The sequence below is a fragment of the Gorilla gorilla genome, chromosome 17 (assembly GCF_029281585.2).
Source record: "Gorilla gorilla gorilla isolate KB3781 chromosome 17, NHGRI_mGorGor1-v2.1_pri, whole genome shotgun sequence".
NCBI lineage: Eukaryota > Metazoa > Chordata > Mammalia > Primates > Hominidae > Gorilla > Gorilla gorilla.
The window spans coordinates 95572169-95583782 of NC_073241.2; the positions used below are offsets into that span (position 1 = coordinate 95572169).

At 35.3% G+C, this 11614-nt stretch overlaps 1 long non-coding RNA gene across 1 annotated transcript in view; it reads right to left on the reverse strand.

Moving 5' to 3' along the window:
* Positions 1-10830, reverse strand: part of LOC129528263 (uncharacterized) — a 96287-nt gene extending 85457 nt beyond the window's left edge. Inside the window, exon 1 of the long non-coding RNA XR_008673495.2 lies at positions 10603-10830. This is a non-coding gene — a long non-coding RNA (uncharacterized lncRNA). The remainder of the gene's footprint in view (positions 1-10602) is intronic.
* Between the last annotated feature and the right edge of the window lie 784 nt (positions 10831-11614).

Consider the following 11614-nt stretch of genomic DNA (forward strand, 5'->3'; position numbering starts at 1 on the left):
CTTTACACTCTGCAAGATAAATTAATGTTAGAAAAACTAATTTTCACAAGGCAAACGAGAAAATAAGTGGTAGTCACATACTTTATGAAAGGCAATGTGGAAAAATCTGTTGTTATTTTAGCAGCTTTATTCAGGTATAATTAACATACAATAACTGAACACATTTAAATTGTACAATTGGATGAGTTTGGACATGTTGACGTATATATATATCCTTGAGATTATTACCATCATCAGGGTAACATTCATGCCCCCCACCCCAACAAATTTCCTGTTGCTCTTTTGTAATACTTCCCTGCAGCTGCCTAGGAAATATTACCTGTTCCCCAATTCCCAGTACAGTCTCCAATCACTGATAGTTAATATTTTCCTTTTATTGATTAAAAGTATTTGTTTTGTTGTTGTTGTTGTTTCGAGAGGGAGTCTCGCTCTGTCACCCAGGCTGGAGTGCAGTGGCATGATCTCAGCTCACTGCAACCTCTGCCTCCTGGGTTCAAGCAATTCTCATGCCTCAGCCTCCCAAGTAGCTGGGATTACAGGCACGTGCTACCAAGCCCATCAAATTTTTGTATTTTTAGTAGAGACGAGGTTTCACCATGTTGACCAGGTTGGTCTTGAACTCCTGACCTCAGGTGATCCGCCCACCTTGGCCTCCCAAAGTGCTGGGATTATAGGCATGAGCCTCCACGCCCAACCAAAGTATTTGGTTTTAAAGCAGCCTTACCAATTGTTAGTCTGTCCTCCCTGGGATGGACATTGGATTTCCCCCCAGGTTTTCACTAATACAAGTAAAGCTACTTATAACATTTGTTTTGGGTAAATACCTAGGAGTGAAATAGCTGGGATATGGGGTAGGTGTTTAACTTTAAAAAAACTATGAAACTGTATCCAAATTTGTTGTGTGCACTAGCAGTAAATGAAAGTTCAGGTTGTATCACATCTTTATAAACATTTGGTAGGGTCAATCTTTTAAATTTCAGCCATGCTGGTGGGTGTGTAGTTGTTTTGCTTGCCTTACCTTAATGACTAGAGATATTAAGATTGATTTATATATATATTTGCTCTCTTTACATCCTCTTTGAACAGTGTCTATTTACATCTTTTGCCTATTTTTCATTAAGTTATTAAACTTCTCATCAATGGGTTCTCAGAGCTCTTTATATTTTCTAGATAAAGTCCTTTGGTGGATATATGCTTTTCGAATGCATTCTCCCAGTCTGCAGCTTGCCTTTTCATTTTCATAACAGTGTTTTTTGAAGACTATTTGCTTTTAATTTTGATGGAACATAATTTATTGACATTTGCTTAACAGTTTATGGTTTTTGTGTCCTACTTAAAAAGTCTTTGCCAAACACAAGATCACTAAAAAATTATCATTTACTTCTATCAGTTTTATAATTTTAGCTATATACTTAAGTATGTGACCACTTCTGATTGAACTGTATATAATATACACAATTATGTGGTGTGAGGTAGAGGTTGAAGTTTGTTTTATTTAGTTATTCATTCATTAATTTGCATATGACTATTCAACTGTTTCAGCAATATTTGTTGATAACAAAATTATTTTTCCCTTGAGTTTCATTTGAACATTTGTTAAAATTCAATTGCCCACTGTTATAGTTCTAGACTTTCTATTTTGTTGCAATTATCCATGTAAATTTTACTCTAATATCACAGTGACTTGTACTATAGCTTTACAATCGGTTTTAAAATAATCTAGTATAATTCTTCCAACTTTCATAGTTTTATTCATAGTCATATGAATAGTCATAACTATTTCATAGTTATTATTCACAGTTTCTTTTTGGCTATTCTGATTCCTCTTCCTTTCCATATACATTTAAAAATGAACTCATCTGTTTCTTCATGCCATCTGGTGCCTGGTTGTTTTCCTGGTAGTGACGATAGCCCAGCATTGATGAACAGGAGCCCCTGCTGTTGGGTCCATTTACAGCCACTCAGCTTACTTGTGGCCTCTGGAACTGCTTGCATCTAATTCCAGATGCATCACTTCCATTTTCCAGTGGGTCATGGTTGGGCTTGTTCAACCTTATGATTTAGTTCATGATAGGTCATTTAGGCTGTATGATCACCTGATGCCCCATGGCTTAGCATTCCATCTCTACAGTGCCAGAATTTGCTTTTTGAAAGTTGAATAATTCTCTTCTGCAAGGTAAGATATTTTAGTCGAACCGTACTGTTGTTGAACCTTCATTCTTCCAATGGGACTTTCTGTAAACTCTGTATGACATCTTTTCCCACCATAGACAATTATACCATAGAGTAAGCTGGGTCGCATGGCCCAAGTGGTAGGGCTGCTTGCTTCATAGCCTGGACCCACTGCAGTGTCCATTTCTGCTATCCCTTTGGAAATATTTCACTTAATTCAGTAAATTCAGAATCATATTCTCAAGTGTGGAATATTCTGCCTCATGAGACTGGAGAAGTATCCCAAGCATTGTCCTTCCTTCTTCGTGTTAGAGGTGTGGATGGCATAATTTTTCCTTTACCTTGTAGATGACTTTCTGGAATGCCTCAGACTATTCTAATCCTAAAAACGTCACCAATGAGGCAGGCCTTATGTCTTCATACAGTTTTTAATGGCCTCTCTCTGGACTGTGTGTGTCTTAACAGTCATTCAACACACTTGCCATATCTTGTTCATCCAGTATCATTACAATGATGTTATCAATACGCCAATGTAATACTCAGTAGAATGTCTATTGTCCCATGTCACTCTGAACTGGAATTACGACAAATAATAGGAAAAGTAACATAGCCCAGTGGTAAGACCATAAATATATACTATTGTCTACCCCAGGTAAAGACAAACTATTTCTGAAAAATGTATCCACTAGCTTAGTGAGTATCCTATCCATCTAATGCAGCATAAATCTGCTGGAGCAAAATACTCCATCAGGTAACACAGCTGTAACTGGGGTTACCAGAATGTAGAGTTTGCAGTTGAACATAGCATCTTTCATCATCTTCTTACCTCATCCTTTAGGTCTTTAAGTATGTGGCACTAACATATGTCATTCTACATAAAATGTAGTATTTTTTAAAATTTACTCTATTGGCTATGGTACTGGCAGTTTTAGAAATGTCTCCTTGGACTTCTTCTTAACCACAGGCTAAGGAACATCGTGGAGATTTACCAATTACCAAGTTACCCCATTATAAGTACTAATTCATGTACCAGAGAAATGGCCACTGGATGGGTGTGTGCACCTATGGAACGTACTATGAGATGAACCTGTGCCAGAATTCCATATATTATCCTTACTACATGCGCATTCTCACAGAGGCCATATGGCCTTTCAGGTCTCTAGTTATCAATGTCAACTTGGGCACCATATTCAGTAGCCCTTGAGACATCTGCGTGCACTCCTTTTCCTCATGTATGGATCCAGGTAAATGTTTCTAGGTCCTTTGTGGGAAGGACTGAGTGGCATTGCAATTTCTTTCTTCTCATGATCAAGATTTTCTTTCACTCGGCGGCCTCTGTTTCTGAACACTAGCTCAGATCTGGAAACTTGGCAAGGTATAAGGATTTCTATTGGGATTTCCACCCTTGATTTCTTCTGATTAGTTAAGATTGAGAAATTCTCATTGATTATGTCTCTATCTTATCCCTAGGAACGCCAAGGGACCTTCTCCATGATTCTTTCTATGTGGGCCACATCCTTCCCCCATTAGCTGCAATTCTGGCTTTTCCCTTTAATACGTATTTGTTTCTGCCTGGCTTCTGATAGTTTAATTCCACTAAATCTGCCTTCAACTGTTTTGAGGTCCTATTGTTGTCATTATTATCAGACAATCTAGTTTTTAAGCACATCTCCTATCAACAATTGTAGCTTATAGAAGACATCAACATTGGGATTTTCAACAACACTAGTGCATCTCTCACTAGTGTGTTGCCCAGAAATCTGATAAGTGGCTCTCCACATAACATGCTCTGTGGGCCTTCCACAGAATAAAATTGGTTACTAGTGTTGCTAACTTATATCATGTATTCACTCTAACGTGTTACCTTCTGTGAGAATTTTGACCTTTTTCTTTCACCGTCTGCTATGGAAATCATAGCATTTATTTTTCAATCTGTAGTTGCAATCACTTCCCCAAGTTTCTAAGAGCCATCCTACTGACAAGTTAGAACCATCTGCCAGGCTCCTTGTCAGAAGATTACATTCTATTACATTCTACTTCATATTCAGGTGAGCATTTTCATATCAATAAACTCTGCCTTACCTAACTTTATGTTTGATTACCCCTTCTCCCAATCCAGTACCCTAAGGTTCAGCCCTGTACATTCTCCTCTGTCTCCTGTTGATACATATTGTGTAACTTCTGCAGCTATTCCCAGCAGTATTTTCTTTCTTCCAGCATCCAGCACATTTATGGTGGTATCTCCTGTAGTTTAACAGCGGCTATTGGTCTTGTGATTAGAATAAGATGTGGGGCTACTGCCTGAGGCAGGCAAATGCTTTCTTGCAAGGCAAAAATATTTACATCGTCCTTCAACAAAGGGAAAACAATAGACATTTTCCAAGAAGTGGACTATCTTTGTAGGCCACAGAGCTTCAGAATATTTGAGGGGAGAGGTCAAGATTTTTACGTGTCTTGAAATTGGTGACCTATTTCTTGCCCCAGAATCCCAATATGTCTCAATCATAGCCCTGACCTTGAAATAACAGGCTTGTCAAAGTGGAGAAGCCAATATTTTCTAGAGCTCTGACACCTATTATTATGTTCCAGGCCTGATCTTCATCTTTTTCTTCCCAACAACTGCAGGATATTAGCATCTTTTTATATGCTAGTAAGGACCCCTCCTAACTTTGCCTTATATTGGTGATTAATGCTCCTTGTCTTCTCAACATTTTTTCTAATTAATAAATATCGTATAACACCAGTCGTTCAATTCAATTTTCTCTTTCCTCAAATATTTCAAAACCCTGATATATGACCTCACCAATGCATGAGCTTCTTTAGAATCTGTTCTGAGGACTGCCCTTGGTAGTAGAGTGTTACTGGGCACATTGCCTAGGAAACATTCTCTGAAGCAGAGGTTTGCATGGTGGTGGTGATCAGACATTGTTCTCAGGAAACCAAAAAAGTGCTTTATGAGTGAAGAAAGAAGAATTGGATATTAAAAAAAATCCCTCATGATATAATAACAACTGAAGGCTCAGTTGACTCAGTGTGAAGTTTTTAGCCTGGAAGGCCCTTTAGATATATGCCAAATTGAGGTGAGAGTCTTACATACACATCAAAGATGTGAATGTGGGAAGTTCTTGCTTGGAGAGTGGGTAAATCCTTGAGCAAAAGAGCTTCTTTAAAAGGAAAGCAATTCCTGGGGATGTACTCAGCTCTAAGCCATGATAATGCAACACCTCTGACAGTCTGGAGAAAAGTTCTGGAATCTTAAAAAAGGTATCTGACCAAGATGCCAGAGCATCTAATCCATCATGTTTTCAACAAATGATAAGGCACATCAATAGTATTAACAAAATGACTTCATCACGTATATGTGTTTTTGCTTAGGTTGTTTATGAAATAATGTTCACTAACATGTTAGTATGAGTTATTTCAGGGCAAGAAAAAAGTCTGACACTGTTTATGTATGCTTTTCCTTATACTGTGTATGTTCCTTCGATTTCTTTAAAAAGAAATGCCATGTGCCTATTTTTATCGTTAAAATATTTTTTAAAAAATTAAAAACATCATCAAGAAATAACTTAGGTTCTGTCTTCCTTGAAATCCTGGCATGCTTTTACATTTTTAGTTTCTGAATCATAGAAAAGACCAATGAGTTTATGTTTATTCAACAAATCTTTATAATTCAAATCAGAATTATTTTTATCTTGTTTGTTTCAAAAAGTTTAAATTAAATATTTGTAATCACTCTCCTGTTTCTTTGTTAACATATATTAAATCTCTCATATCTTTTATAAACACCATTTAAATGAACTGAGTCCCTCTTTAACTGTTTATATTTCTTGTTTCTGTTTTATACCTTTTGCAACTACAGTACACTTTGGTGTCATTTTAATTTCTAGGTGAAATTTGTGTTATCTTTGGTGACATTTTTCAAGAAATTGTTTATAGGTCAATCTCTTCATGTTCTCTGTGGATACTGTCATTTTCCTCAATAAGGCCTTTAACAGGCTCTTTCTCCCTGAACTGCAGCTTGCAGTGAGACTAACAGGCTTTTGAAGTTGCTTGTTAGATTTTCTTTGATGTTTTTCTGAAGATTGTAGAGAACACAATCAACCCCTGGTGTGTTCATATATGTTTTTGATGTCTTTTCAAATCCAATTTTTGTTCTAAAGTGAAGTTCACAACCATATTTCTAACAGTTTTTGTTCTTCTGAACTAACATCTTTCAGCCTTTCTCAATCACTGTGATAACACTAAAATTTCTGCTTTCATTGTATTCCTTAAAATTGAAAATATAAAAATTAAGGTATTTATATATGTTTATGAGAGAACTAGGTGTAAGTTAGAACATGTCATGATTCTTTAAAATTTTACAATTTAATTGGAGTGTATATTTATTTTGTTAAGGGATATTTTGGATAAAATCAAAGTAGCAGGAAGAGACGGAGTAACAAGCAGACTCACAGAATATAGTTTATCTTTCTTGAGTCATTTTTACTAAAAATGAGAGGCTATTTCTCACTAATTACTCTAAAAGGAAGCTTTGTAATTAACTGGGTGACTGATTAGCAGCTTTTACTTAGGGAATATAATGCGCCATTATTGCTAATGAGATTCCCCAAATCATAGCCTCAACGCTAATAGTCAGGCATTCTAGTAGCAAGAATGTGAATTCTTCTGCTCCTTCTTCTTTCATGTATTACCCTGTTATCAGTTAAATGCCAGTGAAAATTCATTATGGCTACCTCTTAATTAGGGACTGAGCAATGCAAACAATTATATGTACAATGGGCATATGCTCCAGAGAAAGTCAAACTGAATAGGATTTGTAAAAGTCTGTACAACTACCTCAGTAATAGTTTCTAATGGCTAAAATAAATGGATAAACAAGGATTTAGAAATTAAGTGATTCTTATTCGCCCTAATACTATTTCTGTTGAATCTTAGTACACTTAGACTAATTATATCTATTGAAAACTTATGTATTCTTAACAGAAATTAAAAGAATCAAGCCTAATATTTGATGTTCCAGGGCTCAGTTTTCTGCATTTGCCTTGGTATTTGACAACTCCAGCCAATTTTCTACTTGCTTCCTCACCAATGCTTCTTCAGCTTGAAGACTAACATCTAGAAGTGTCATGAAGTCTAAAGTCAAGAGGAGTCTTACCTTCTAGAAAGTTTTTCAAACATCCCAACCTCAAAAAGTTTGGCTAAATGGTGTTCTTCTACAGCCCCACACATGCAAACATCTTTATTGCACTTGTGTCATTATTTTTTCTTTGTATATGTCTTTTTCTATAAGTACATTTATATGAAGGTATATTTTGAAATAAAGACACTTCCTCAACATTTATTCCTGAACCTGGTACAGAACAGATGAACAATCCATGTTAATTTTCTAAAATGAATGTTATTTTTTTTCAATTTTCTACCAAGATAGCAAATTCCTAAGGCTGCATTATTCTTTCCTCAAAATATTATAGAAGAAACTATAAAGGGAAAACTAAAATCCAAGAAATAAAACAACAATAAAACACCATGAATAATGCCTTAGATGCAGGTGCAGAAAGGAAAAGAGACAGAAAATAATACATGCAGATTTTGGCAAAAGGCCCAATATAAAAAAGAATATATTGATAAGTTATATGACATTAAAATTATAAACTTCTGTTCACCAAAAGACTCCAATAGGAAGTGAAAAGTGCAAAGCAGAGAGAAGGAGAGTCAATTTTTGCCATTCATATAGTAGACAAAAGACAAATCTAGAATACACTGAAAATATCACTAAGTCAATAGAATAAAATGCAAATAACCACACACCACAGGATAGGCATATACTTAAATGCTCACTTCACTAAAGAAATAACAAAGTCTTTATTAAGAAGGTAAAAAGATTCTCAGTTTCAGGCCTGGCGCAGTGGCTCACACCTGTAATCCCAACACTTCGGAAGGCTGAGGCAAACTGATTGCTTAAGCCCAGGAGTTTGAGACCAGCCTAGGCAACATAGTAGGACCCGTCTCTATAACAACAACAATAATAATACAATAAAATAATAAAAATCATGCTGAGCTTCATCAGTACATAAGCACAACTTTGATTAGCTACCACTGCACCAAAGGGATCAAATTTAAAAGTCTATTTATAGTGTGTTGTAAAAAAAAAACAAAAAACAAAAACAAAAACTAGTAGAATACTTGCAATGCTTGTACCTACTTGTAGGAATGTAGAGATTGCCTCAATTTGTCTAGGAAATAATTGAGCATATACTAATTCAGACCACATATCTACAATATATGCAAAAATTCCACTTTGGGTATGTTTCCAGTAGAATTGTGCATATCTGTGCACCCTATTTGCAAAACCAATAGCAACAAAATAATTAAAAGCAACCTAAATGTTGATTAATAACAGATTGCATAAATAGATTATGATTTATTCAAACAGTAGAATATTATGCAGTAATGAAAATAAGCAAACTGCTCCTATATGAAACATCATAGATGTGTCTCCTAAACACAATAAGAGAAAAAAAAACCAGTGATAAACGAGGACATATTACATGGTTTCAGAAATCCAGAGAGAAAACAACAGCATCAGCAGAATAAAAATAATTCCTGACCTATGAGACCCATTTCACCAAGCAAACGGAATAAATTCCTAGCTGGTACATATTCTGAGAAAAGTTAAGGTAGAAACTTATCTGGAATTTGAGTAATTACTTTATAACCAGAAATAAATAGATGAAGTTACATCACAGAGCTTTTAAAATGAATTTCTTATACACTTTACAAGTGAATAAATGATACTTAGGGACATGAATGTCATCGTGTGTGTCATTGTCTATCAGTTACTTTGAACAACTGCATGAATCAAATGGAAAATTTCCCTTCTCCCCCCAAGGGAAAACTAAAATCCAAGAAATAAAACACATTAAAACACCATGAATGATGCTTTAGATGCTGGTGCAGAAAGAAAAAGAGACATGCATTCTGCATGCAAGAATGTTTGGTTATAACTTGACAACTTTACTCAATGTTCATGATTCCTTTTTGCATGATATATGTGACAAGTTTGAATGGCTATTGATGCTTAGATTTTACATTTATCTAAGAATATTCACATGCATTCAAGCAGTATGCTTTTTAAGTCAAAGCTAAAATACACTCTCTTCTAAGAAGCATTTTTAGTACATTACAGGTCAAAATAATTTATTTTTCTGCTAGAGTAATAGCCATTACTGTCTCTAAAACTTAATCAAAAATTAATCACTTAATTGCTAAACAAAGCTATTGCATTTTCTTTTATTCATTTTATTGCTAAATAGTTCATGTGCTTTTACTATTTTATGTTCAAAGAAAAAGTAAGCTTCTTAAAAGTATTATATTTGTACTTATAAATAAATAAGTCTTAGAGTATCTATTGAAATGCACGTATTGGTATCAGAACACTTATATACACATTGATATTCTCCTATGTAAACATACAATAAAATTAACTTGAGTCAAATTAGGTGTAAAATTTTGCAGTTCTTACAAGAAGTTTTCTGTAGGTGCTAGACATCATTTATTACTGTTCAATATTTAGATTTTGGTGACTACAAAGTGTTGTTTACCAATAAATAATAATTTCTTTAAAAGATTGACCATTATAGAAGAAGAATAGTTCATTCTGTAAGTAGCAAATTTAATATTTTCATAATGATTAATGAGTATATACACATATGCTTATAGAACCATATTATATAGTTAATATTTATAATAACTATTAAAATGTGAAACTTTCATTATCATAATTTCAATGTAAATAGTATTATTATCATAGAAATTTTTCTCCCACATCCATGAAGCTCTAATCACTTATTCTATATTCATTCAAATTATCTTTTAAACATGATCATGTCTTAATTACCAAAAACACATATCTTTACTCTTGCACCGGTATTATGTTTATAAAATATCATTTTTAACATTTTAAAGCTGCTTAGACCTTTAATAAAATAAATTTTGAGGGATAAGGAAGCCATAAGGAATAGACAGCTTTAAAGACTTGTGATAGCTCATTTTCCCAGAAGACTTTGAAGCAAGAGATGTAATTTTCACTATTACAGTCATCCATTTACTCTAAAAACAGAAACAGAGTATCTATCATTTGGATACGTTTAAATAGGCTACTATAACACATTCCTGATAAATGAGCTTTCGGGCTGTTAGGCCATAATAGAGTAACTTAAAACACAGTAATCCTTGAGTTATTCTCCATCCGTGGTAAGGAGTACATTTCCCATATCATGAATTAGGGGTTTTTGTTTGTTTGTTTTGTTTTGTTTGTGTGTTTGTGTGTGTGAGTGTGTGTGTGTGTATTAGTCCATTTCCGTGCTACTGATAAAGACATACCCGAGACTGGGCATTTTACAAAAGAAAGAGGTTTAATGGACTTACAGTTCCATGTGGCTGGGGAGGCCTTACAATCATGGCGGAAGGCAAGGAGGATCAAGTCACGTTTACTACGTGGATGGCGGCAGGCAAAGAGAGACAGCTTGTGCAGAGAAACTCCCCTTTATAAAACCAACACATCAGGCCAAGGTGGGCGGATCACGAGGTCAGGCGATTGAGACCATCCTGGCTAACACGGTGAAACCCCGTCTCTACTAAAAATACAAAAAATTAGCCGGGCATGGTGCCGGGCGCCTGTAGTCCCAGCTACTCGGGAAGCTGAGGCAGGAGAATGGCATGAACCCTGGGGGGCGGAGCCTGCAGTGAGCCGAGATCGCGCCACTGCACTGCAGCCTGGGCGACAGCGAGACTCTGTCTCAGAAAAAAAAAAAAAAAAAAACACATCTCAAAAAACGTATTCACTATCACGAGAACAGCATGGGAAAGACCTGCCCCCATGATTCAATTACCTCCCACCGGGTCCCTCGGACAACACGTGGGAATCTAAATTGAAATTTGGATGAGACACAGTGAATCCATATCCGCTTGTTTTTGGAAACTCAGTGCCCCTTACTTATAACATCAAAAGTTACTGATGAATTCTTTTATCTCTGAAGTTACTGGTAAAATTTATCAGAAGACTTAGTCTTGCCCTTTTAGTTGTATGTATTTGTTTTTCGAGTGTTTACTGTTGATGATGAATTAGCTCCAAGCATTCAGGATGAGCCTGTGCCTTAGTTTTATATAACAGTTCTTATTGCAATGTCAAAACAGTGATAGTCATCAAAAATGTTTCCTCTGATAGCACGTTATTCAAGTACTTCACCTCTTAACTAATGTGACAATGTAGTAAATAAAATATTTTTTAAAATGAGAACTACAAGGCTGAATGTACACTTTTCAATATAATGAATGTATCATTTTATAAGATTATAAGTGACCCTATGAAATGTTGCTTTACTTATACCTTCTCTATGCAAAATGAACAGGTACTATCTGATGTGCTTGGTTATGACTT